A 27,981-nucleotide genomic window follows, 5' to 3' on the forward strand; every position below is an offset into this window, starting at 1 on the left:
AAAGAATCCATTTGAAAATGCTGACTTTCCATTAAAATGCACCTACTTTGACAAATGTGTGCTTCTTGTTTAGCAGCCTTCTTTCTTGTATATTGCCTTTCACTCTTGACACCACTCGGAGTGCATTTTATGGAAAGTGCTGCACCCCTTATCCATGTAACCTGAGTGCAGGCCAGTTCAGCAGTACTATGTGAGGGGTACCCATGTGGCTTTGAAAAATCCTTTTATGACTACAAGAACATTTCAAAGAAAGGTTTCAAGTTAACTCTACAGCAGTTGTTCTCAGCCCTTTAGCCCTCAGGACTCAATTTTATAAATGTAGGTTCATCAAAAATCCCATTATTAATAATGACTGGACATACCAGCATCTTCTGCTGAATACAATACTTAAACAAAAAGCAACACTAATCAGATTTTTACTTTTTAAATATGGCATAAATAAAAGAGGACTTGGCTTTAAACCCCATTCCAGAGTTACGTCCTGCCGACACCTAACCTTCAGTAAGTAACCTTCAGGCCTAGCTTGTTGACTCTACAATTACTACTGGGCATTACTGGGTAGAGGTGCCCCTAACAGACTATGCTGCACACCTAGGCCTTCTTTAGCCGCAATGAGTCTGGCTTGCAGTCCAGTATACCAGTTGACGGCTGCACTTGGTGGGAGGGCCCCACATCAGACCTCCACAAAGCCAGTCACAACAATATACAGTGCCCTCCATAATGTGTGGGCAAAAAGACACATTTTTCCTTGATTTATCAAGCAATTCACACAAGATTAAAGTGCACATTGCAGACTTTCGTTTAAGATATTTGCATACTTTTCAGTCATGGGGTGTGGAAATGACACTTTTCTACATGTTCCCCCATTTCAGGGCACCATAATGTTAAGGACAATTGGTCACACAGGTGTATGTGATATCTCAGATGTGTTTTGTTGATTCATTATCACATTACTTGTGTAAAAATGCTTGTTGGCCTTACCTTCAAGACAAGTGTCTTTTGTGATTACTTTAATTTCTTCCTATCAAGAGACCCTTGAAAACACTATGTAGAGTTGTCTATGAGAAAAAAACAGACAAATCCACAAAAGTCTGACTTTGTTGAATGTTTGTCCTTAAGCTTTATTTTTTATCATTGCACAGGCTGAACAAACAGGAAATATGAAGGCTTTCTCATTAGGGAGCAGGTTGTGTGACACAACTAAAGCCTAGATCTGAAGAACAGTAAATTCTCAACCAGTTGTTTACACACACAAGAACTCACACTTCATTATGGATTCTGAACATGTATATGACGATCGCATGCGTTTCTCCATCTTTGTCATTCTTGTATTCTACATCCCGCACTAGATGCTTAGCAGATGGTGCTGCACTTCTTCTCCCTATTATGGTGTTTTTCATCAACCTCTGCAATTTGCTTGAGGCTCAGCAAATGTCTCTGGCTTTATTTTTTTTCCCACCATTTCACTTTGTTTGCTGTTCACAAGGACAGTTTAGTTTGCAAAGATTTCTGCTACCTCATAGTTTTTGAATTTAGAATGTATCACATCGTAAGCTTTTGAGATGAAGGTTCTAGTGCCATCAAGTGATAGACAAACAGACCTTAGCATTTTACATACATAGATAAGGATGATTGTGAGTTAGAGTGCCCCCCCATCAACCTGTACAGCGATTACAATAGGACATTTATACTCACTGGTCACTTTATTAGGTACATCTATTCAAATGCTTCTTAACACAAATATCTAGTTAGCCAATCACATGTCAGCAACTCAATGCATTTAGGCCTGTAGACATTGTCAAGACGTCTTGCTGAAGTTCAAACTGAGCATCAGCATGGGAAAGAAAGGTGATTTAAGTGACTTTGAACGTGGCATGTTTGTTGGTGCCAGACATGCTGGTCTGAGTATTTCAGAACCTGCTGATCTAATAATAACAATAATAATAATAATAATAATAATAATAATAATAATAATAATCCATCCATCCATTTTCCAACCCGCTGAATCCGAACACAGGGTCACAGGGGTCTGCTGGAGCCAACCCCAGCCAACACAGGGCACAAGGCAGGAACCAATCCCGGGCAGGGTGCCAACCCACCGCAGATAATAATAATACATTTTATTTATATAGCACCTTTCCCATGCTCTACTGGGATCTAAAGGGAAAACATCCAGTGAGCAGCAGTTCTCTAGACAAAAATGCCTTGTTAATACCAGAGGTCAGAGGACAATGACCAGGCTGGTTTGAGCGGACAGGAAGCCAACAGTAACTCAGATAACCACTCATTATAACTGAGGTATGTAGAAGAGCATCTCTGAATACAGTAATCCCTCACTTATCGCGGGAGATAGGTTCCAAGGCCGACCGCGATAACTGAATTTCCACGAAGTAGGGACACTATATTTATTTAATTATTTAACGTGTATTTGGACGTTTTTAAACCCTCCCTGTATTGTTTACAACCCACCATTTACTCTATTAAAAACAGGGACAACTGCTAAGCAATATGAAATCGGTAGATAAGTTTACACTTACTGTATAGCGAAGTACACGTAGGCTTGTAGGCGGTCATGACGTCGTCGACCTTGTTGCAAAGATTCCTAAAGCAGATTCCATCCAGACTACTGCCTTATCAAGTCCACTTGCAACTCGTTTTGCACCCTGGTTAAAGGACACTGCGGCCGTAGATCTTATATGCTTTTCCTCCTTTTTAAATAAAAAGAATCGATGTCCTGCAGCGGTGTAGCTGTTCCCTTCCTTCAACATACTTTTACCTTTTCTGCAATCATTTGCATCTTCTGTTGGTGCTTGGACACGGCCCCTGAAGCATTAGCACGTTAATGATGAATGAGTGAGATGAGACTTCCTGGTTAATGCAACACTCCGTCGCTGAGCCAATCAGCAGCACACAGGAACTTAACTGCGTGCTCTGATTGGGTAGCTTCTCAGCCATCCGCCAATAGCATCTCTTGTATGAAATCAACTGGGCAAACCAACTGAGGAAGCAAGTAAAAAGACCCATTGTCCGCAGAAACCCGCGAAGCAGCGAAAAATCCTGGTTATGTATTTAGATATGCTTACATATAAAATCCGCAAAGTCGTGAATCCGCGAAAAGTGAACCGCGAAGTAGCGAGGGATTACTGTACACAACATGTTGAACCTTTAAGCAGATGGGCTACAGCAGCAGGAGACCACAGCAGGTGCCACTCCTGTCAGCTAAGAACAGGCAACTGAGGCTACAATTTGCACAGGCTCACCAAAATTGGACAACAGAAGACTGGAAAAACGTTGGCCTGATGAGTCTCAATTTCTGCTGTGACATTTGGATGGTAGGGTCAGAATTTGGCATCAACAACATGAAAGCAGGGATCCATCCTACATTGTATCAATGCTTCAGGCTGGTGGTGGTGGTGTAATGCTGTGGGGGATATTTGCTTGTCACATATTTGGCCCCTCAGAACCAACTGAGCACCATTTAAATGCCACAGCCTACCTGAGTTTTGTTGCTGACCATGTCCATCCCTTTATGACCGCAGTGTACCCATCTTCTGATGACGACTTCCAGGAGGATAGCACACCATGTCATAAAGCTCAAATCATCTCAAACTGGTTTCTTGAACTTGACAATAAGTTCACTGTACTCAAATGGTGTTCACAATCACCAGATCTCAATCCAATAGGGCACCTTTGGGATGTCGTGGAACGGGAGACTCGCATCATGGATGTGCAGCCCCCACATCTGTAGCAACTGCATGATGCAATCATGTCAATATGGACCAAAATCCCTGTGGAATGTTTCCAGCACCTTATTGAAGGAGCTCCAACCTGGTACTGGCAAAGTGTACCTAATAAAGTGGCCTGTGAGTGTATGTTTCAGTTGAGATTGGCCAAAACTGGTAATAACAGAGGAGAGTGCAGACCTGAGTTCTTGCCCAACTTCCATTTTTTTTCAACTATTTGTTCTTCAGTTGGGTCAGTCCTACAGAGATGTGTAGCACTGATGGGCAGAAGAGTTGCGACTGCATGGCTAGCAGATTCATGATGTTCATTTTCAACTTAACACCAGAACAGAGGAGACTCATATATAGAAATGAGAAAGCTAAGTTTGTAGGACAGCTGAACAGGTAAGGTTGTTGTACCCACATTGGCTGTGAATATGACTTGTACCCACTCTTACATCTGCCATGCTCTTCTCTGGGAAATAATCATTAAGCCTTCTAGTGGACAAAGATACCAGCTTTATCCATTTGCTCAAATTAGGTTTGGTCTTTTCCTATTCTGGTTCTGCACTCATTACTTTATATCGGTAAAAAGAAAAACCCTTCAGGATGAAGATGAACATCCGGTATACTTGCTGACTGCCAGTCATCTTGCCATCTTGAATTCTTGGCATTGTTCTTTTTGAAATGCACAAATTTTACAACTTCACAAAAACTTGGGCACCATAACTTTAGCCAAATGGCAAATGCATTGATCCAACCAATAACCAGCATTCACTGATTGTGAACTGATTAGCAGGTTGGGAATAGACGACAGAGTCATTTATTTATTGGTTATAAGGTTCCAACAAGAAGCAACAGCAACCAAATGTCCAAAAATAAAAGGGTGTCTCCTACATCACCAATTAATTCATTAGCACCAATGACTGTGAAGCAGGAATGTGTCTTTAGAATCCAGTGCAACACCAGTAAATAAATAACAGAGAATGAAAAGAAAACTAATACAAATTCATTGAAAAATAAGAGAAAAAAAGAAAAAATATTCAAAACACATGAAACAATATTATGTCTCTCTATTATAAAAAAAAATCTTGCAACGAGACATGATCTTCTGAAGAGAGACAGAGACACTTTCACTTCCCTCGACACAGTCAAGTCACAATCAAGTCACGTCATACTGACATCCAATGGAAGCATGTTCCTGTGAGACTAGGAATAAGTGGAATTGAAAACCTTGCAGGTCCAAGAGCATTGCAACAGTTATATCATGATGCAATGGCAATATCCAGAACTATCGGTCGGCCAGATTTATTTCTTACAATGACGTGCAATCCACAATGGCCAGAAATCTGCAGTTTTTTGAGAACAATGCCACCTACTACATCGCCTCTGGATATTCCCACTTTTGTTTTATCAGAAAGTCTTATTTTAATTGAAACGATATTCACTCACGGCCAGTTATACGTTGCATTATCAAAAGTGAACATAATGCATATGTTACAATTCCCATGAAAAAAATAACACTTTAAATTGTATTTCCACAGGACCAAACCCGGGGGTTGGCGAACGAAGTGAGCGGGGGGCGGAGCCACCAAGTTTATTTTAAAATGAACTTTGGATGACTTTAGGTGGTAGAGAGAAGTGTCATTATTTTGTGGATGTACAGTAAGTCAAAGGGATCTTTAATGAACAGGGAGAGGATTGATATAAGTATTGATGAGTGAAATGATTTGCCCAAAACTGAATTCACAGGGACACCGGAAAAGAAAAGCACATTTTGTGGCCAGAGATATTTGTGCCATTAGCAGATGTACCTTGTTGCTTCCAATATAAGAAGCTTTCAAACTTAAAACTGGGGTGTGTCTTAAACTCGAGGTATTTCATTGTCAAATCTCATAAGACCTTCAGCAGCTAAACAAATACAGCAAATCAACTTGAGCTGGCTTATGAAGGCAAACAAGATTTGATGAGCATGCAGGCATGTGGAAGAGAATGTGATCTGACACACAAGGGCTTGTAAAAGGGAAACCAATTCAACACACGTGGGCTTGTAAAAGTGCAACCAATTCAACAGGCATTGGCTTGTCAATTGAAATTGTGTCCAGGAAGGGCAAAAAAAGAATCTCAATATCTTTGCTTCTAATTCTTGTACATACCAGTTATTTTTTCCACAAAATTAGTTTTTAAAAGGGGGCCTATATTAAGTTGGAAGCAACATGGTCATTATCATCATCATTTTCAATTTTCAACATAAGCGACATTCTCCAACTGGAAAATCTTGAGAAAATGTATTCAGGTGCAGAGGGTGAAAGGGCATGTGTATAGAGAGTGCGTACCTGCAAGCACTTCAGGGGCACTTCTCTGCCAAAAAAATCCATTAGTCTAAGTATGTGGCACACAGAGAGTCTCCAGAAAGGATCCCAGCTAGAGTCACCTTACAGAGATGGGAGCACAGATGGTGTTATTTCTGACCCCAGATAAAAGGTAGAAACAGCAGTGTGAATGTGCAGGCAGTGCACGAGGCAGATGAGAAATGTTTCAGGGGAGCTGCTGTTGATCAGGCAGTCAATAAGGAGAGAGCAGTAGCTGTGGAATAACATTTAGGAAGCAACCTCACTTGGTTTCTACCTCCCAAAAATTTTTTTAGTAAATTTTGCATTTCTCAGTTGTGAAACAGCATGCAAAACTAGTTTTTGGGGTAAATTCATGAGACTGTATGCAAATGGATTGGTTATTCTGCTTATCACTGTAGTTTAGTCTTCAGAATTCTTTACCAAAAACCCGAAAATGATCAAAGTCATAATCTAATTAAATCTAATTTCCTTTTTTTTTTACTTTAGTTTAGTACAGGTTTTTTTAATTATCTGAATTCTGCCTTCTCTCTATATATGTAACCATCTTTTACAGTGGCAGTAACATGAAATCACTCATTACGTTGTCATCTTCCTGCATAATTATCAAGGAGCAACACTGTTGTCAACAACATGCCAGTGGCTCAGTAAACAAAAACAACAAAATGCTGGGTTAACTTAGATCAAGATGTGTGATGATGAAGCATTTTGAAAACGCAGACTCTAATTGATTTGTGCCTAGTTTGTGGCACTTTCCTGACTGGATCCTACTCAGTACTTTTACAGAGCCTGTTTGATCACCTTATCCTTCTGCGTTACTCTCAATAACTTATGAACTTGTGAATAAAAAAGTTATTTTTAATACATCTATACACAAGCTTGCCAAATTTCCCCATCTATCTATCTATCTATCTATCTATCTATCTATCTATCTATCTATCTATCTATCTATCTATCTATCTATCTATCTATCTAATCAAATCAAATAGCCTTTTATTGTCAATTCACTGTATGTGTAGAACATACAGGAGAATCGAAATACTGTTTCTCTCTCATCTTCGTAGTACAATAAAATATAAAAAGTATAAAAGTATAAATAACAACTATCTATCTATCTATCTATCTATCTATCTATCTATCTATCTATCTATCTATCTATCTATCTATCTATCTATCTATCTATCTATCTATGTCCTGATTTGCCAAAGTCTTCATTTTTTTGCTTATGCAATCCAGTATTTACTATAATGTTATAAAATAATTCCTATTATCATTATTTTCTTCCTTTTATTTGTTATTGTAATGGTAATTTTTATTTTAGTATTTGTAAAGCACTTTGAACCACACATTTTAAATGAAAATGTGCCGTATATATGTGAATACAATTGCTATTCACTCATTGTCCATATCCTCCCAGTGACTACTTGAGTATTCCTATCACATCTCTCAAGTTGCCCACTGGTGTTTGCTTTGGCACCTGTAAATTGTCTTCAGTGTGAGTGCATGTGGGTGTGCGTCGTGCCCCATTCATGCCATTTCCAGTCTTGTGCCTTGTAGTGCTGGGAGAGGCTCCAGCACCACCAAACATGAACTGGATTAAGCTGGTCTGAGAATGTATGTATGGCTATTATTATTATTATTAAAATGACGTTGGCACAACAGTTAATGTATCTGCTTCATCTGTCACTGTCTATTATCAAGAGTAGGTATTTCTGACTGTGCTTTCAAGGGTTAATATAAAGGGTCCAAAGGAGGGGATGTCAGAAGAAATCAAGAAAGTAGTGTGTCTGGCTGTCTGCTTCTTCCATAGTTTCAATATCACAACCTGAAAATGTATCACTAACCCTGGCTGAACCCACCCATCTTTCCAACTTCATCCACAAACATAGGACTTGTGTGCACAGTATGGGACAGTCAGGGTTGGCAGCAGCTCCCAAATCCCTGTTGAACCCAGACCATCAATAGTCGTAAACTGAGATGAGCCAGTGCTTTCATTCCTATCAATCAGTCCAGGGTTAAAAACTCCAAAGTGAAAATAGTGCAAATCCATTAAATAAATAATGATAAAATCCAGTGCTTATGTGCAGGCTAAAAACCAATGAACAATTATAAGGTGTCTTGAATGTATTCATTCATAGCAGCTTTCTCCCCAGCTCACCCCGGCAGGTGTTCCCAGCTTTTGGAGATGCCGACAGCTGCGGTCACTTTTTCCTGACTCATATGCTGTCTGCCACTAAAAGGTATCAGCCCGGACAGACAGAGCCAGACCTCTGTTATCCCATCACCTTCTCTCACCGCTTATTGGATACCGGAGAGGCTTTGATTCTGGTTCCTGCTCCAACCCAATTGGTCAGCAGGGACACCCCTTTGAGCACCATGCCTTCACTCCCTCACAAGAACCCGACCACATTGCCTCCTCAATTTTGTATTCATTCATAAGCATGCTGATTCCATGCATATGGTACTGGGTCTGTGTGACTAGCAGGAAACCAAATTACATGCTAGCTGAATTTTGTTAAATACTCATCAATTTAGATTAAAAGAAGAGAGTCAGAAACGGATAACACTTATCGTCACCAAATTGTTGTTAAACAGGGATGTCGTGGCAATCAATTCATCCCTCGCCCATTCCAATGTCTTCCAGGGGGCTAGCGACTGAAAAATTGGGAAATGATATTTATAGTAAAAATGAGAACAGTTAAGATAGTTTAACAAGTGGAGCATTTTCATATAGAGGGAAGTCACAAAGAATGCTTTCCCAAAGCTTGTTTGATGAACAAACAGAAACACAAAGTAGTTCAAGTCTAATCGTTGTGATTCGGTAAAATGCGATAGAAAACATCATACTAAATTGCCTCAATCCACAAAGTAGTCTAGACTTGCACAGTTTGATTGATGTGCATTTCAGTAAAGATGTATATGTTGTATGCATGGGTTTAATTAGATATTTCACAAAATATAAGAGAAATAAAGAAAGTACTAATGTTCACACTGTCTAGATTGGGTTTTTCAAGTAGGCCTGTGGCCGCAGGTATTTGTCCCAACCAGTTTCTTTTTTCTTCCATTAATTAATAATTCGTCATTTCCAAGTTTTGAAGTTTTCTTGTACTAATAAAGAAATTACAGACTAGTTATGCTAAGTGATTAGTGGAAGAAGCAAGCACGTACGTGTGTAACAGACCTGACTGCGTTGTGCTTTTTTGGAGCTGGTTTACCTTATGAGACTAGGCACTGAAAGTATTTTGTACCCTTGGTGTCGCCGTAGTTAAGAGCAGATTTGATCTTCCGGTTTTGGTTATTTAAATAAGTGCACACGAAGGATAACTTAAAATAAAGTTGGAATATTCTCCACGCCAACTGGCTCTATTTCTTTTAATCTTTTCAATTAACTTCTAAGTAAACCCACAGAAGCTCAGTTACACATGTATAAGACAGGAATGAATTCATTATTTTTATCTTACTGTTTAATGTTTTCCTCTTTCTTAATATTCAGGCAACTGAAACCATTTTTGTGGATAACACTGAAACAGGTGCTAACCCTAATCCTAACCCTAACCCTTTAGCATTCGGTTTCATCTGCACTTTTGTCCACTCTGCTAAACATTAATTGTCAGGTTCATTTCACATTTTATTTTTTGAAAAGTTGCAAGTTATCCTTTATTTGCTTCAGTATCATTTAAGTATTGATTTCTGAGACATCATAGTTTGTACTGGTACCAAAGTCAAAATTTTAGGAATGTTAGGAACACTACACAGGACCTCCAGCACATCTCCCTACGTCTCTGAAGACCGCTTGAAAATCGCTACATTACTTGGTGTTGTAGTCACTGCTAGAGGTCTACCTTCACACCCACCAGCTTCTATGTCTTCTAGCCCTCTACACTGGGTGTTCCCTCTGGGACTTCAGCCCTTTTTCATCTCCCTGGTCTTTTTCATTAAGCCAGCACATTCCTCCATATTAGCTAACATTTTACCAAGGATATTTCCTGCCACTTACCAATGTACAAATGCTGGGTGGAAAATTGATTGAGTGAATGAGCGAGTGTACATTCTGTTCCACATTCAGATGGCCGACCGTAAGCTGTAGATGCCCATTACCCAGTAATGGACAAAGCTAGTTCAGAAAATGCATGCAATTATCAATATTTATAGAAATCAAGAATCATTATTTTTTATATAGGGGATGCTCATGGTAAGAACAGGTTGTAAAATATATCCAGAATTTATAACAACTTCTGATACAAGGTTATGAATGCTCTTATCCACAGTTAACGCACACCTTCAGGCGACTCCCTGAGGATAAATAGGGCTCAGTGATTCCATAATGTACAAATTTACAGTCCGTGATTGAGATAATTATTTTTATTTATGTGATTACTATGTTTTACTTTAGCAGCAATGATTCATGGCTGCTGTGGAGATACTTATATAGAAAGCTTGAAATAGTGACTCATCTTCCCAAGATCATTCTGTTGCATTTTCATGGTAATGACTCCATGTCATGCCTATCTTATGCACTTGTGATAATTATGTGTATTGACAAGATAATTATGCTGTGCATTCGAAGTAATCAGTAATACTCATAAAATACAGTAATATGTGTAATAATTCACTGCTATGTGATATCTACTGTATATCATGTGGTTATATCGGCAAGATAATTATGCTGTGCATTTTATTTAATCATTTATGTTCACAGCCAATTTTAATATTATTCAACTTGATACTTATTTAATGTGTTTAATTATATGTTTAACAAGATCGTATTATTGCTCATCTGACTTCGCAATTCATTCTTATAACTGATAGTATGTTATCTGCTAACAATAATAAATCAGCCCTTGCCATAAAATGATGGACATTTTTATACATGAAATGGATCTACTGATCACCTGCAGTAGAACAGACGTCACAAACAGAAAGATTACAGGGGCTGTATGTAGATCTTATTTGGAATCACATCTATCAAACAGATGATCTTTCTTGATTTAGCTTCTCGCTTCTAAATTTTCAGAACTCTTTAAAAATATTTGTGTCACTCACATTGGCCACCATATCTGTATGAGTCTTTTTGATTTGCATGTTGCCTGCAGCTGACATAATCCCATGAACCTGGGACATCGATAATCCTAAACCCAAGATGGACTGGGTAATGAGGACTAAGATGGCTCTACTTAGAGTTGTTCACATTTTATGGCTGACTAGAATGATCCTGCTAAATCATTCCTCTGCCTTTGACACAGTCAACCAACAGATCTTCCTTGCCACCCTCCAGGGCTGTCTTAATGTATGGGCACAGTGGGCTCTGGCTGAGGGCCCCAGGAGAATAGGGGCCCACAATGTTTCTGATGCCTATGTATTTTTCATGTTTTGCTATGAAAACGGGGCCTAAGCACACACACCTTTGCCTGGGGACCAATGATGCTAGTAAGATGGCCCTGAGTCCCTCTCTGACCTTGGCATCACTGGAACTTTTCTCAGATGGTTTGAGTCCTACATTTTGGGCAGATCCTTCCATGTGTCCTGTAGGGGAAAGATGTTAAGGATGCTCCAGACAATCATGGGGGTGCCCCAAAGTGCTCCGAGGTTAGTGCTGGGCCACCAGCTCTTCTCTTTATAGTCCTCCTCACTAGGCCTTATTATCATTTTCCATTCTTATCTGTGTTATGCTGATAATATGCAGTTGTACCTGTTGTCCTTTCAGGAGACCACACAGTATCAGCTAGAATCTCTGCATGTCTCACTGCAACCTGAATGAAGGAACACCATCTTCAACCTGGCAAAGACAGACTTTCTTGTTATCTCAGCCCATCTGTTTATTCAGCTCCAAATCTCTGTTCGGCTTGGCTAAATATTACTAACACCCATCAAGTGTGTACATAACCTTCGGTTGGTTATTGCTGACCAGCAGTCCTTCACTGATCATGTTGCAACTGCAAGATCAGACCATTTCTCTTGTTGTATGCAGCACACGTCCTCATCCAGTCTTTGCTCTTGTCACGTCTCCACTACCGCAACACTCTGCTAGCAGGAGTGCCGGCATATGTCAGCAAGCCACTTAAGATGATTCAAAATGAAGCTGTACATCTGATATATGTCACTCCTCTTCTCAGATCATCACATTGGCTCATATTGAAGTCAAATCTTAGATGTTTGCCTACAGAGTAGGTCAGCACCTATATATGAGGGACATTCAAAACGTTTGCCTACAGAGTAGGTCAGCACCTATATACGAGGGACATTCAAAACGTTTCTGCACTTTTATTTTTTTGTTAGAAACGGTGAAGACGGGAGGAGTAGTAATTGGGCGTGTCTGAGAGTGTCATGTGACTAGTTCTGTCTGGCAAGGCGGCTGCCCTTGCAGGTTAGTATAAGAGTTGTCACCCTGTGGTCAAGATGACTGCGAAACTTAGAAATTGCACCAAAGAGGAACAGCATTCTGTCATATGTTTTTTGTGGGAAGAAGGTGTGCTGGGAGCACAAATTCATCTCTGCATGTGTGCTCAGTATGTGGATAAAGTTCTTTCTCGTAGAGTTGTCTATGAGTGGATTGAAATGTCCAAAAATGGCTATTGTATCAAATCTCAATCCATCTTCTTTTCATGTGTAGCACCTAGCTGGTGGAATGAGCAGTCCATTCAAAATGTGGACACCCTCAATGTGCTGAATCAGCATTTGAAGACACTCTTTCTTGTTGGTGAATGCAGGAAACTACACCCTTTTGATAAAGAGTAAACTGATAGGTGTCTTCAACTAAAATGATCAAAAGGACTTGAAATTGTGCATAAAACATCAACTGACCTAAGTGGTTTGCCTCTGGGTTAAAGGTCAAAGTTACTCCTTTTCTCAAATCTTTCTCAAAGCATGTGGAATGTTATTTTATACTTGCTCAAGGTTGCTGATCATGAATATGATAATATTTTTGATATTTGAATCTTTACTGGTGGTCCTAGCCCCACTCCCATGTTACAAATGGCAAATTTCAAACATAATCATGTGGGGTATCGTTTTAGACAATGTCATGGTCAGTAATTATGAATATGATATTTTTGATTTCTGAACATTTATTTGAAGTAAAGCCCTTGTCACGCGTGGGCACATATGGGAGTGCTTAAAGGCTCTGGTGATGGTGATATCCCACCGCTCCAGGGCTTGGTGATGTGTGCTAATATCTTTTTTTTTTCTCCCTCTGCAGACTGGAAGACTGATGGCTACAGCACCAGTGATGTCACTTCCTGTGTCAGCTCACCTGGACCTGCCTCTTCCTACCAGAATTCATCAAAAACCAGAACTTCCACCATCTTAAGACCGTTCACAATTGGACTTGTACCCGAGAAGAGGTTATCATGACTGTATTAGCTCATTATTTTTTTGTGTTTGTTTTTCGAATAATTATGCAGTGTTTGAATTCTGGTGTCTCAAATCTTTATGATCTTTATGTGTCATTTCTTACACCTTCTCCGGACCTCTATCAAGGGGTGAATAATTACAAATTTCTAAAAAACAATTGAGACTATTAAGACTTTAAATATTTAAACCTGAAATCAAAATACAATATTTAAAATAGTATTTGATGCACTGACATTTTGGGTCATTTTTGTTGATGGATGTTATGCTATTGGTTTTATTCTTGTTTTTCAGCCTCATAATGGCTTCTTTGATTTTCATTGGCACAGTTCTTGTCCTCATGTTGAACGATGGCAACTACAGACTCCAAAGAGTAGAAGCAAGCAGGGGTATCTTATGAAGCCATGAAACACACCTGAGGAATCACAAACACCTGTGATGCCAATTGTCCCGAACATTATGGTACCCTGAGATATAGGGACCAAGTGTTGTAGTTTCTACATGGCATGATTGAAAAGTATGCAAATACCCTGAAATTAAAGTCTGAAGTATGCAATTAAATCAAATTAAATTGAGGAGACACTGGAGAGGTGGAGATATGCTCTAGAGAGGAGAGGAATAAAGGTCAGTAGGACCACCACGACAGAATGCATGTTTGTAAATGAGAGGGAGGTCAGTGGAATGGAGAGGATATAAGGAGTAGAGTTGGCGAAGGTGGATGAGTTTAAATACTTGGGATCAACAGTACAGAGTAATGGGGATTGTGGAAGAGAGATGAAAAAGAGAGTGCAGGCAGGGTGGAATGGGTGGAGGAGAGTGTCAGGAGTGATTTGTGGCAGACGAATACCAGCAAGAGTGAAAGGGAAGGTCTATAGGACAGTAGTGAGACCAGCTATGTTATATGGGTTGGAGACGATGGCACTGACCAGAAAGCAGGAGACAGAGCTGGAGGTGGCAGAGTTAAAGATGCTAAGATTTGCATTGGGTGTGACGAGGATGGACAGGATTAGAAATGAGTACGTTAGAGGGTCAGCTCAGGATGGATGGTTGGGAGACAAAGTCAGAGAGGCGAGATTGCGTTGGTTTGGACATGCGCAGGAGAGATGCTGGGTATATTGGGAGAAGGATGCTAAGAACAGAGCTGCCAGGTAAGAGGAAAAGAGGAAGGCCTAAGAGAAGGTGTATGGATGTGGTGAGAGAGGACATGAAGGTGATGGATTTAACAGAGCAAGATGATGAGGACAAGAAGATATGGAACAAGATGATCCGCTGTGGCAACCCCTAATGGGAGCAGCCGAAGGGACTGGGCGGTCTCGTGGCCTGGAACCCCTACAGATTTTATTTTTTTCTCCAGCCTTCTGGAGTTTTTTTTTGTTTTTTCTGTCCACCCTGGCCATCGGACCTTACTCCTTTCTATGTTAACTAATGTTGTCTTATTTTAATTTCTTATTCATTATGTAAAGCACTTTGAGCTACTTTTTGTATGAAAATGTGCTATATAAATAAATGTTGTTGTTGTTGTTGTTGTTGAAAGAAGAAGAAGTATGCAATTAAATCACCTCTGAAGTGTTTGCTTTGTAATTTTAAACTGTAGAGCAGAGGGGTAAATCAAGAAAAAATGTCTCTTTTTCCCAAAACATGGCATTGTATATAAATATGCTGTGTGCTGAAATCAAACATAAAAAGTAAAAATTAAAAATTCTGACAAATAATCTTCACCAGGGCCAGCTGTCTGCTTGTAGAATATACTGAATCTGCAAAGTTGTACTCTATTGTGTCTCTTTTTATTTGTCTCAAAGCCTAATGGTGTGATGGCACAGACAAATCAGCGGCCCTTTTCTTCTTCTTCTAAAGTACTTTGTTTTCGCTGGATATTGAGTGCAAGTTCAATTGTAATATTTGATAAATGAGTTTTGTTTCAAATGCATTTTAAATCCCTGGCACAGAGATAATAACATACACTGGTTGTCTGCCTTTTTCTGGATTAGGTTGTGGAAGAGCTATTATTTTCTTTTTCAGAATTGATAACAGAGATGCTATCAAAAAGAAGGGCAAAGTTCATTCATTTTTGTGATAACTGTTGGACCCAGAACTACAGTGCATTATGTTAAAGGAGTACACTACATTGCTAAACTGACAACCCTTTTGTGGTATCTAAGTTTATACATAAAACAAAAAATGGAAGAGTAATGTGTTGTCAGGTAACTATGCACTCTACTGAACATCAAAATAATGCTCAGTAGGCAGAAGGTCAGCCAGCTCTCGTCGAAATGAGTGAACTACAATCAAAAAAGTTTTTAGCCTGATCTTTCAAGAGAAGAACCACTAATACCAAACAAGATTATTTTTTTACTTGATGTCTGTGTGCATTAATATATTTTTTTTATACCATTCATGAAGTTTTCTCTGTGCGACAAAATAAAATGCAACGACCCTGACATGACATCATCATCATTGCTGTAGTGCTTCTCCCGGTGGTAGCTCTTCAAGGTAGTGAACATATGAGGCCAGGTCTGAACAAAAGGATGTGAGTGGCAGTGCTTTGAATCCACAATTTTGTAGTCCAGGCTTTGCAATCCCCCCAGTGAGGGAGAACAGGGATAGTTGGCAGCTCTCCTCACTGCCTTTCCAAGATTGACTGGCAAAAGCTCCAAAGCAATTAAGTGTAATTCCAACTGGTTATGCAGACCTTAGGACACATATTCTTAAAGTAAATGCTCATTTGATCTTGTAAGTACTGGCATGGACCTTGGATTTCTTTTGTGTTGGAGAATCCCCATGTTTACATTGTTTCAACTATCGTTTAGATTCTGGTTTATAGTAATATATCCAGGTTTTATCACTACCTATAGTAATAAAATGCTTCTTAAATTTCTTCCAGTCTAAATTTGTGAGCTCAAAGTTCCCATAGCATGTAGAGACATTTCATTCCGGGCACCCAATGTGCACATACCTTGCTTAGGTTTAATGATTCATGAAGAACACAAATAGTTACTTTTTAATTTTCTATTAGAATTTGCTCTGACATTGTCTAATCTCATTCAGGTCAAAAGCCAGCAACACCTTGGACCATCCTCAAAGGACCTCCAACCATGATGGGATTTTGCAACAATTCTCAACTGTGGCATATACAGTGTATCCGGAAAGTATTCACTTTTTCCACATTTTGTTATGTTACAGCCTTATTCCAAAAATGGATTAAATTAATTTTTTTCCTCAGAATTCTACACAAAACACCCCATAATGACAACGTGAAAAAAGTTTACTTGAGATTTTTGCAAATTTATTAAAAATAAAAAAATTGAGAAATCACATGTACATAGGTATTCACAGCCTTTGCCATGAAGCTCAAAATTGAGCTCAGGTGCATCCTGTTTCCCCTGATCATCCTTGAGATGTTTCTGCAGTTTAATTGGAGTCCACCTGTGGTAAATTCAGTTGATTGGACATGATTTGGAAAGGCACACACCTGTCTATATAAGGTCCCACAGTTGACAGTTCATGTCAGAGCACAAACCAAGTATGAAGTCAAAGGAATTGTCTGTAGACCTCCAAGACAGGATTGTCTCAAGGCACAAATCTGGGGAAGGTTACAGAAAAATTTCTGCTGCTTTGAAGGTCCCAATGAGCACAGTGGCCTCCATCATCCGTAAGTGGAAGAAGTTCGAAACCACCAGGACTCTTCCAAGAGCTGGCCGGCCATCTAAACTGAGCGATCGGGGGAGGTGACCAAGAACCCAATGGTCACTCTGTCAGAGCTCCAGAGGTCCTCTGTGGAGAGAGGAGAACCTTCCAGAAGGACAACCATCTCTGCAGCAATCCACCAATCAGGCCTGTATGGTAGAGTGGCCAGACGGAAGCCACTCCTTAGTAAAAGACACATGGAAGCCCGCCTGGAGTTTGCCAAAAGACACCTGAAGGACTCTCAGATCATGAGAAAGAAAATTCACTGGTCTGATGAGACAAAGATTGAACTCTTTGGTGTGAATGCCAGGCGTCACGTTTGGAGGAAACCAGGCACCGCTCATCACCAGGCCAATACCATCCCTACAGTGAAGCATGGTGGTGGCAGCATCATCATGCTGTGGGGATGTTTTTCAGCGGCAGGGACTGGGAGACTAGTCAGGATAAAGGGAAAGATGACTGCAGCAATATACAGAGACATCCTGGATGAAAACCTGCTCCAGAGCGCTCTTGACCTCAGATTGGGACGACGGTTCATCTTTCAGCAGGACAACGACCCTAAGCACACAGCCAAGATATCAAAGGAGTGGCTTCAGGACAACTCTGTGAATGTCCTTGAGTGGCCCAGCCAGATCCCAGACTTGAATCCGATTGAACATCTCCGGAGAGATCTTAAAATGGCTGTGTACCGACGCTTCCCATCCAACCTGATGGAGCTTGAGAGGTGCTGCAAAGAGGAATGGGCGAAACTGGCCAAGGATAGGTGTGCCAAGCTTGTGGCATCATATTCAAAAAGACTTGAGGCTGTAATTGCTGCCAAAGGTGCATCGACAAAGTATTGAGCAAAGGCTGTGAATACTTATGTACATGTGATTTCTCAATTTTATTATTTTTAATAAATTTGCAAAAATCTCAAGTAAACTTGTTTCACGTTGTCATTATGGGGTGTTGTGTGTAGAATTCTGAGGAAAAAAATGAATTTAATCAATTTTGGAATAAGGCTGTCACATAACAAAATGTGGAAAAAGTGATGCGCTGTGAATACTTTCCGGATGCACTGTAAAGTTGACTGGTCCTGAAATTTGTGAATTTCCCCTTGGGATTAATAAAGTATCTATCTATCTATCTATCTATCTATCTATCTATCTATCTATCTATCTATCTATCTATCTATCTATCTATCTATCTATCTATCTATCTATCTATCTATCTATCTATCTATCTATCTATCTGGTCCTGGTATATTTTCACCACACAAAGTGATTCTCTAATGCAGTGTTTCTTAAACTTTCTTTTGTTGTAACCCAATTTTGCTGTTGAAAGTAATCCAGTGTCCCTTTGGGAAATTATGTGTTTTAAATGCCCACGGCAAGACACTCCACAAACTGTACGCGACCCTTTTCTATTGAGTACAATTGTGAATCAAGACTTGACACGACCCAAATTCAGACAACACACCCAAAACCATTAGTCTAAGAACATATACTCTAAATGTTTAGTGCTAGAAACTCAAACCTTGATGTTCTAGTTTTCAGCATTAATGCCATTCTATATAAAATATATATTAGAAAAAAATACTGCTGCGTCGCAGTAAGGAGACCTGGGTTCACTTCCTGGGTCCTCCCTGTGTGGAGTTTACATGTTCTCCCCGTGTCTGCGTGGGTTTCCTCTGAGTGCTCCGGTTTCTTCCCACAGTCCAAAGACATACAGGTTAGGTGCATTGGCGATCCTAAACTGTCCCTGGTGTGTGCTTGGTGTGTGGGTGTGTATGTTTGTGTGTGTGCGCCCGCCCTGTGGTGGGCTGGCGCCCTGCCCGGGGTTTGTTTCCTGCCTTGCGCCCTGTGTTGGATGGGATTGGCTCCAGCAGACCTCCGTGACCCTGTAGTTAGGATATAGCAGGTTGGATAATGGATGAATGGATGGAAAAATTTATTTTTTGCTTTTTAGTGCATTTATAACTAAAATAAATAAATCATTTTACTTAAAAAAATTTTTTATACATTGTATTTTTTACTTTTTAGTTTTTGCGTATTTTGCAAATGATTTTCTTTAATCATTTTTCATGAACAGGAAGCTTCTTTAAAAAGCTTCTTTAAAAATATATCTTCTTTGCAGAATTATTTGAATACTAAAAAGAATTATATTTTGGTCTGTATTTTTCTGTTCAGGCTCTTATGGGATTAGCACTTGGTCACTGCGAAAAAAAAAAATGATCGACGACAGAACTGCAAGCTTACGGCAAAACTTCCTCACCGTGATCATCAAGGCTACTCCTTCACAAGAGTTAAAAAGTAAAGTCGGCACACATATTTACCCACTCCACTCACGGGAAGAGGCAAATGGGGGCAATCCAATGCATCTCTCACTTGTATGTTCCTATATCGCACTATATTCTCTGTCCGTCATTGTTGTGTGTGAGTTAATTAGAATCGCATAACCATTAACTACAGTGGAATTTGTTACCCAATTGCATCGGTTTTGACAGATTATTGTATTGTCATTGATACTGAACACGTGTTCAAAATTTGAAGAAAATCACTTTGCCAAAAGTAGGTTTAAAATCAGTTGCAAGATTTAACTCAGACAAACAAACAGACAGAGGAGTCAAGTTAAATAAAACCATTAAATAAAAATGAAACATACACTACAAACACATTCTAGGACAATTTAATTCATATATTTGAGTATACAGGAACTAATGTTTGGCCTCTTTCCAAAATCAGCATCTTAGAATACCCCTTTAAAGTATATTTATATTCTTGCACATGTTTACTTTTGCACAGTACCCATTAAAAGATTCACCCATTGGACGTTTTCACATTTTATTATTATACAACATTAAATTACAGTTGGTTTCATTTAGATTTTTGATAGTGATCAACAGAAAAAGATTCTTTAACGTCATTGTTAAAACAGACCTCTGCAAAGTGGACTAAATTACAAACATAAAAAGCGAAACAATTAACTGCGTAAATATCTGTTAACTACATTTTAGGCAGCCACAGCTGACGTGCTCATGTCTATCTGTCTCTCTCTCAACATATACATCTGCACTTTGCCATTTTTTTTCCATTCTTCTTTGCAAAACTGCTCAAGCTCTGTCAGGAGATTATGAATGAACAGCCTTTTTAAAGTCCAACCACAAATTCTCAGTTGGACTGAGATCCGGAATCTGACCTGGACTCTCCAGGACATTAACCTTGGTGTTCTGGAGCCTTTCCTGCATACCTTTGGCTTTAAGGTTGGGCTCAATGTCTTGCGGAAAACAAATCTTTTCCCAAGATGTATATTTCTTCCAGAATTTCCCAGTATTTTCCTGGAATCCCAAACCTTTCAGGACCTGCTGAAGAGAAGCATCCCTCATCATCATGCTTCATTGTGAGAATGGTGTGTTTTTGATAATGTGAAGGTTTTGGTTATGCCAAAACATGGTGTTTAGTCTCATTAGACCATAAAACCTTCTTTCAGCTGACTTCAGAGTCTCCTTGCTTTCAGGTAAACACTAGCTGAGATCACATTTGAGTGTTTTCTCTTTTCTCTTCACCTATAAAGCTGCATCTGGTGAAGCACCCAGGCAACAGTTGTCTGCATGGTCACTCCAGTCTTCCAATGTAGTTTGTCACTCCTTCAGAGTTCTTATTAGTCTTTTGTTGGCCTCCTTCACTAGTCTTTGTCCTACACAATCACTCTGTTTCTGTAGACTGCTAGCTTTTAAGCAGATTTACAGGTGTGTCATACTATTTCCATTTGTTAATGACTGATTTAACTGAATTCCATGAGATAGTCAGTGACTTGGATCATTTCTTGTCTCTACCCCCTGACTTGTGCTTTTCAATGACCTTTTCATGGTGTTGGTTGGAATGTTCTTTTGTCATCATTGTGTAGGTTAGGCCAATATGACAACTCACCACAAACTGGCCCGTCCACATACAGGTAGAAGGAATAGGAGGTTGGGAGCATGCATTGATATAGCGTATGTTGCTGCACCTGCCACATGACAAACCACCTCAGGATCCCAAATTAGGACCCAATTTCACTGTGCAATGGGTGACACCTCGGCACCACACTAGTTTGAATGGAGAGGAAGAGTGTGAGGTTTTTTTACAGTGGCTAGAGTGCCAATCCTGCCACCAACCCCTGAGTTTTTCCTGCAAGTTGGAGGACCTGCTTGCAGGCCTGGTTGCAGGTTAACGTCATACCCAGGACAGTATGAAATCCCACTACCAACACCATGTGACCCAGAACAAGTCACTTCACCTGCTTGTGCTCCAGTTATAAAAAGAAAAGAAATTTAACCAATTGTATCTCAAATGTTGTAAGTTGCTTTGGATAAAGGCATCGGCCAAATAAATAAATGTAACTAAATATATGATATTTTTTTGTTATACTTATTTTTTCTCAATGCAGATTATTTTTTCGGTTAAGATAAAAATTAAAAGTGGGATGAAATAACCTGCTAGCATTTCTTCAGAATCACCATTTCTTTATTAGATGCACAGGTACAATTTGCAGGGACTTTATGCACAGTTAACAAAAATCCTTTTGATGCCTGCTGTGCTTTGTCCGACCACTAGAGTGAAAAAAAGAGGGTTTTACTAATCTGTGCTGTTAATCTTTCACCTTTCGCGGACATGAATTTAGCTCATAAAAGGATGATCTGGATAAGCTCACTGCCTGGCTTCAGAATCTGATTGGACTGGGGTCTCCGTCGAAGCAAAAACATGGAACACTTCCACTCAGCCCCCCGTTTATGTGTACAGATACACACAGAGAGAAGTTCACAGGGGGCTTTCTAGCCTGGACTGTAAATGTTTTAGCATCGTATTCAGAATTAACAGGAAGAAGTCGAATTGCTTGTGTTTTATTAGTTTAAACAAAAGTGCTTGTCTGTTGTTGTGACTTACTTCAAGATCAGACTATATTTTCTAAGTAATAATGCAGAAATACAGGTACCAAAGGGTTCACAAACATTTCTTGCAACTGTGCCTACTTGCATACACACATATACAGGGGATTCATAAAGTATTCACAGCCCTTCACTTTACTGTGCTGAAGATTTACAGTAACTTTAAATGGGTAGATATTAAATAGCCAGAAACAGCTGTAAACTCCATCAAAGAAGTGTTCTTCTAGGTCTGGGTTTCTACCACTGTCCTTGGCTGTCACCATAATAAACTAATGCTAAATTACTGATGTGTTTCTGGCATGCCATAATTTAGATAAGGGAGCTGAAGAGATGGGAATGGTATGGAGGTGAGAAGTGTCCCTTTTAAACCTTAACACACCACCGTTTATCAGAAGAATACTTTTTTGAATTGACATAATGGAAGGAAAACAGCCTTATAACAATGGTAAGGCCACTGACATAATTTCACAAGTGTTTGAGATAATAAATGAAAAAAAAAAATAACATATCTAAACAGGTGTGTTTGACAAACATGTAAAACCCCCAGGCAGAGACTGTGCTGTCAAGAACACCATAATGGCCATAAAAGTGGAAGATCTGCTTAATGTGCTTCAATTTAGACGTGTCTTACCAGTCCTGTCAAATATAATTGGAGCCTCCAGGAATTAAAAAAAGAAATGCCTTTTAAATGACATTGGTCATCGTTTGTTACAGGTGACACTGAAGCACCTTCTAAAATGAACAAAACAATATGCTGCTCCTTTCATTCTTAAATTATACAGTGAAACAGCCTGCAGATGCTCTTCTCAGTGCGCAGATGGCACATCCTGTGCCACATAACACACGACCTTCTCCTTCTCTTCACTCTTTGAAAATGTCTTTTCTAGAAAGAGTACTTTATCTGTCAAGTGATATTATACTATATATATATATATATGGTGTCTTATCTGTCTGTTTGTGTCTGTCTGTCATATAGTGTGTTATCTATCTATCTATCTATCTATCTATCTATCTATCTATCTATCTATCTATCTATCTATCTATCTATCTATAGTCACACACATGAGTATGGGAGGCAGCTAGAAGGACCAAAAAAATGTAATTCCATGCCAGGCCAGGAGGTGGCAGGGTGCATTAAACCTTTCTCTTTAATCTCTGCAGAACAGACATGGGAAATCCTGCCTGGGTCCCATGACATCATTTCCAGTTCCAGCGCACAAAGACATCCCTTCCAGCTCCGGTTTCCATGACATCACTTCCCATTCCTGCCTCCATGATATCACTTTCACCGAACTGCCATAAAACCCAGACCATTTCCTGCATGAACTCAGTTCTGTCTTGGACTCAATTCTGTATACCACTCTGCTTATAATTTGCCTTTTTGAAGCCAGGATTCAAGTATATGGGTGGCTGCCCCAAACCTTTTCTCTTGTGTCAAGGCTGTTCATTTCACTATCTATCTATCTATCTATCTATCTATCTATCTATCTATCTATCTATCTATCTATCTATCTATCTATCTATCTATCTATCTATCTAGTATAATATCACTTGACAAACAAACAAGTGTACAATATAAATAAATATAAACAAAAATAAACAACTAACAGGTGAAATGAATAACATTGACTATCTTATTACAATGGTACCCGTCAAGGGGTGGGATATACTGTATAAGGTTGAAAGCTTTCACTGAGTTCTTGAAGGTGATGTGTTGAAAGCAGGAACACTGGGCAAACATAAGGATCTAAGCAACTTTAATTTGGCCCAAATTGTGATGGCCAGATGACTGGGTCAGAGCATCTCCACAATGGTAGGTCTTGTAGGGTGTTCCCAGTATTCAGTGGTTGGTATCTTTCAAAAGTGGTCCAAGGAAGGACAACTGGTGAACCAGCGTTAGGGACATAAGGCTCATGGATACACACAGGTTGCAAAGGCTAGCCTGACTGGTCCAATCCCACAGAAGAGCTGCCATAGTATAAATTGTTTAAAAAGTTATTGCTGGCCATTAGAGAAAGGTGTCAGAATACACAATGCATCACAGATTGCTGCTTTTTGGGCTGCGTAGCCCCAGAGAGGTCAAAGTACCCAATGTGACCCCTGTCCACAGCCAAAATCACCTACAATGGGCATGTGAGCATTAGAAGAAAATCGCTTCATCTTTTAGATCATATGGACAGCCAGGTGCATATGCATCATTTACCTGGGGAAGAGATAGCACTATGGGAAGAAAGCAAGCCAGTGGAGACAGCGTGATGCTCTGGGCAATGTTCTGCTAGGATTTATTGAGTTGTGGAACTCATGTACCACCTACCTAAAGATTTTTGCAGATCATGTACGCCCCTTCATGACAATGATATTCCCTGATGGCAGTGGCCTCTTTCAGCAGGATAGTGTGCCATGTAACGCTACAAAAATTGTTTTAGGAATGGTTGGAGGAACATGACAAATATATTAAGGGTGTTGACTTGGTCTTCAGATTCCCCAGATCTCAATTCGATCTGTGGGATGTGCTGGAAAAACAAGTCCGACCCATGAAGGCTTGACTTTGCAACTCACAGGACTTAACAGATCTGCTGCTAATGTCTTGGTGGCAGGTACAACCGGATGTCTTCAGAGGTCTCGTGGAGTCCATGCTTTAATGTATGCTTTGGCCACATAAGGTGTTAGACAATGTTAGACAGGTGGTTTTAATGTTGTGGCTGATCAGTGTGGGTGTATATATGATGGGCTCAGTCCTCGAGTTCTTAAGGCCAGTGCTGACCAACTTTGTAGTGTGCACTGTCACCTGTTCAGTCTGTCCCTAATACTTCAGAAAGTTCTGATGCTGTGAGAAACATTCTACATTTCCTGACATTAATATAAAATTATTCTCCTTGGATTTTAATTCATGTCAGTATACAGGGTAAGAGAAACTTCTGTTGTTAAATACCTTATTATGCATTTTTTTTGTTACCCAAGATTGTTTCACCTTTATTTCAAAACACTGTGACTGTTTGGTTGACTGTCTGTCTGGCATGAATATGAAAAGGACTAATGATTTACCAGTTACATAAGCAAGAAATGGCAGTTCAATACGAGGTAGTGAGTGTCGCAACAATGGACACCAGCCTGAGCTTCTTAACATAACTTATAACCTATCAGGATGAATTTAGTTATCCATACATTCTGCAGGTCTGCATCAATCATCTGTACTAAAATTAATTTGTACACATAAATTAAAAGATTGATGCATACATAAAATACTACATACATTCATCCATTTACTGAACCCACTCTGTCCAGACCTGGGTTTAAATGCTGCACTAGTCACCGAATATCTGGAGTCTGCAGATTCTCCAGGGTACAAATCCCAGGATGTGTCTAAATTGATCCTGTGGGAGTACGAGTGTGTGAGTTAATAGGGCCTTAATGTGGACTTGTAACCCATCCAGGATTAGCTCCAGCCCCTCCATAACTCTGCATTGGCATAAGTGGGCTTGTGACAATACATGGCTGGAATTATTATTACCCACCTCTCTTTGTAACATGCTCCTATATAAATCAAGCCCCCAGGGTGGAGTTCTGCTGTTTGCGTATCTGCATTTTTTAAAGAGTTGTACAATTGTTTCTGTAAATCTATTTTTTTATATTTTACCTTTCATGACTATTTATTTTTCTATAGTAACTTTTTTTTTGCAGCATCTTTCATGACTATCTACCTATTTTTTTTTTTAAATAGAGACTTTAATGACTATCTATTTTTGAAACAATACTATTTATCTATCTTTTTATGTAGTAACATTTTGTTTTTCATAGTTTTTAAATGGATAGATCTATCTATCTATCTATCTATCTATCTATCTATCTATCTATCTATCTATCTATCTATCTATCTATCTATCTATCTATCTATCTATCTATATGGCACCTTTAATGGCTATCTGTATGATTTTAATAGAGTGCCTTTCTTGACAATCTATTTTTGTTGTATAGCACACTGCAGAACAATCATTTTTTTATATTGTGTCTTTCATACCTATCTATCTATTTTTATGTCATGCCTTTTATGACTATCAGTCCATTTTTATGTAGCACCGTTCATGCCTATTGTTTTTTAAATAGAGCATTTCATAACTATGTATATATATGTATACAGATACATTTATGACTCTCAATCTTTATATAGCACTTTTCATGACTATCAATTTACCTCTTTTCAATATAGCACCTTTCATGGCTATCTATCCCTGTATTTTTCATATACATATATAGTGCCTGTCTTGACTAACTATTTTTTATTTAGTGCCTTTTATGACTGTCTTATTATATAGCACGTTTAAGTCCAGTGCTGAAATATCTATTCTTTCAGTCAAGTCAAGTCAAGTTAGGGAGCACGCACTGGTACAACGTGTTGCTGCACCCACCACATGACAAAACAGCTCAGGATCCCAGTTGGCAACCCCCCAGGCCAGGGGTCGGCAACCCGCGGCTCTGGAGCCGCATGCGGCTCTTCAGCCTCCTTGTAATGGCTCCTTTTGGCCTTGACAAAAAAAAAAAAAAACATGAAAATGAATAACGGCAATTTCTTAATTTAATTTGTATATAATATATGTAATATATATAATGTTTATTAACTACTACTACTGTTATACACTTTAACATCTAATTTTTATTTTTATTTATAATTTGTCAACTAAAATATGCGTCACATCTACGTCTTAATATGTGGCGATAAATTATCGAACAACAAAAAATGTAACGTTGAAAGACATTTTCGAAACAAGCACTCAGCATTCACTGAAAAATACCCAAGTGAAGATGAGCGAAAGAGAGCAATTTCGGAACTGCAACGGAAAGCTGAACAGAGCAAACATACTTTCAAAAAGTGGATCACTTCTCCACAATCAACTACAGCTGCTAGTTTTGTGGCAGCTCAAAAGATCGTAAGGAGGGGTAAGCCGTTCACAGACGGAGAATACATGAAAGAATCGTTCATAAAAAGATCAGAGCATCTATTCTCTGACTTTAAATGTTTTGGCGTAGGATGTTTTGGTGTTTGAGCGCATGATGACAGTGTTTGCCAGAGATGTACAGAAAGGTACACTCTCTCACTTCCCCTCCCTGAGAGAGTTCAAAGCAGTGAACATTCACATAAATTGTGATTATTTCCACCGTACAATTATTGCAATGCAAGCTGCATTTAGAGAAAGATTCAGTGAGTTCAGAAAGAAAAAAAACACTCTCTCCTTCCCTGGACATCGACCCATCCCTGCTGAACACATCCGCATTCACAGGAGTAAGTAAGCCCGATCTAGAAATTGAACTGGCCACATAGCGGATAAAGATTTATGGGTGTCCAAGTTCAAATGCCTGACAGCGGATCTTGAAGAAGTCGCCCGTCAGAAGGCTACTCTCGCTAAAGAGCACAAATGGACTGATATTGAAAACCTCCCCAAACCCGACAAACTTGTTTTCAATACATGGAGTGCCATTCCCGAAACATATATGAACATGAAAAAATATGCATTTGGAGTCCTGTCCATCTTTGGCTCAACATACTTATGTGAGCAAGTTTTCTCAAGCATGAACTTCATAAAGTCCAACTATCTCTCCCACCTCACACATGAGCCTGCAGTCCTGTGTGAAGGTCAAAGTCACATCGTATAGCCCCGACATAGAACAACAACAACATTTATTTATATAGCACATTTTCATACAAAAAGTAGCTCAAAGTGCTAGAGATGATCTGCAGCGAACTTCAGAAACAGAAGTCACATTAAACAGGTGAGAACAATAGCATTTAATAGGCTAATATTTAAAAAAAAAAAAACACATTTATTTCAGACCCGGAGCTGATGTCGGTTTTTTTGTATGTTCAGGTGCTTCAGTTGATTGCTGGCTGAGAGGGAAACCTGAAGAGGATGAGAGCACACTGAAATGGAATTTTATGTTTACTTTTTTAAAGCTGCTAAGCTACAGCTAAATGTTT

At 39.3% G+C, this 27,981-nt stretch overlaps 1 protein-coding gene across 1 annotated transcript in view; it reads right to left on the minus strand.

The window, feature by feature from the left end:
- The window catches only part of LOC114645628 (catenin alpha-3-like), a 1,052,567-nt gene that overhangs the window by 987,081 nt on the left and 37,505 nt on the right, over positions 1 to 27,981 (minus strand). The gene's annotated exons all lie outside the window — the stretch shown is intronic.

Source organism: Erpetoichthys calabaricus, chromosome 2 (genome assembly GCF_900747795.2).
Source record: "Erpetoichthys calabaricus chromosome 2, fErpCal1.3, whole genome shotgun sequence".
NCBI lineage: Eukaryota > Metazoa > Chordata > Cladistia > Polypteriformes > Polypteridae > Erpetoichthys > Erpetoichthys calabaricus.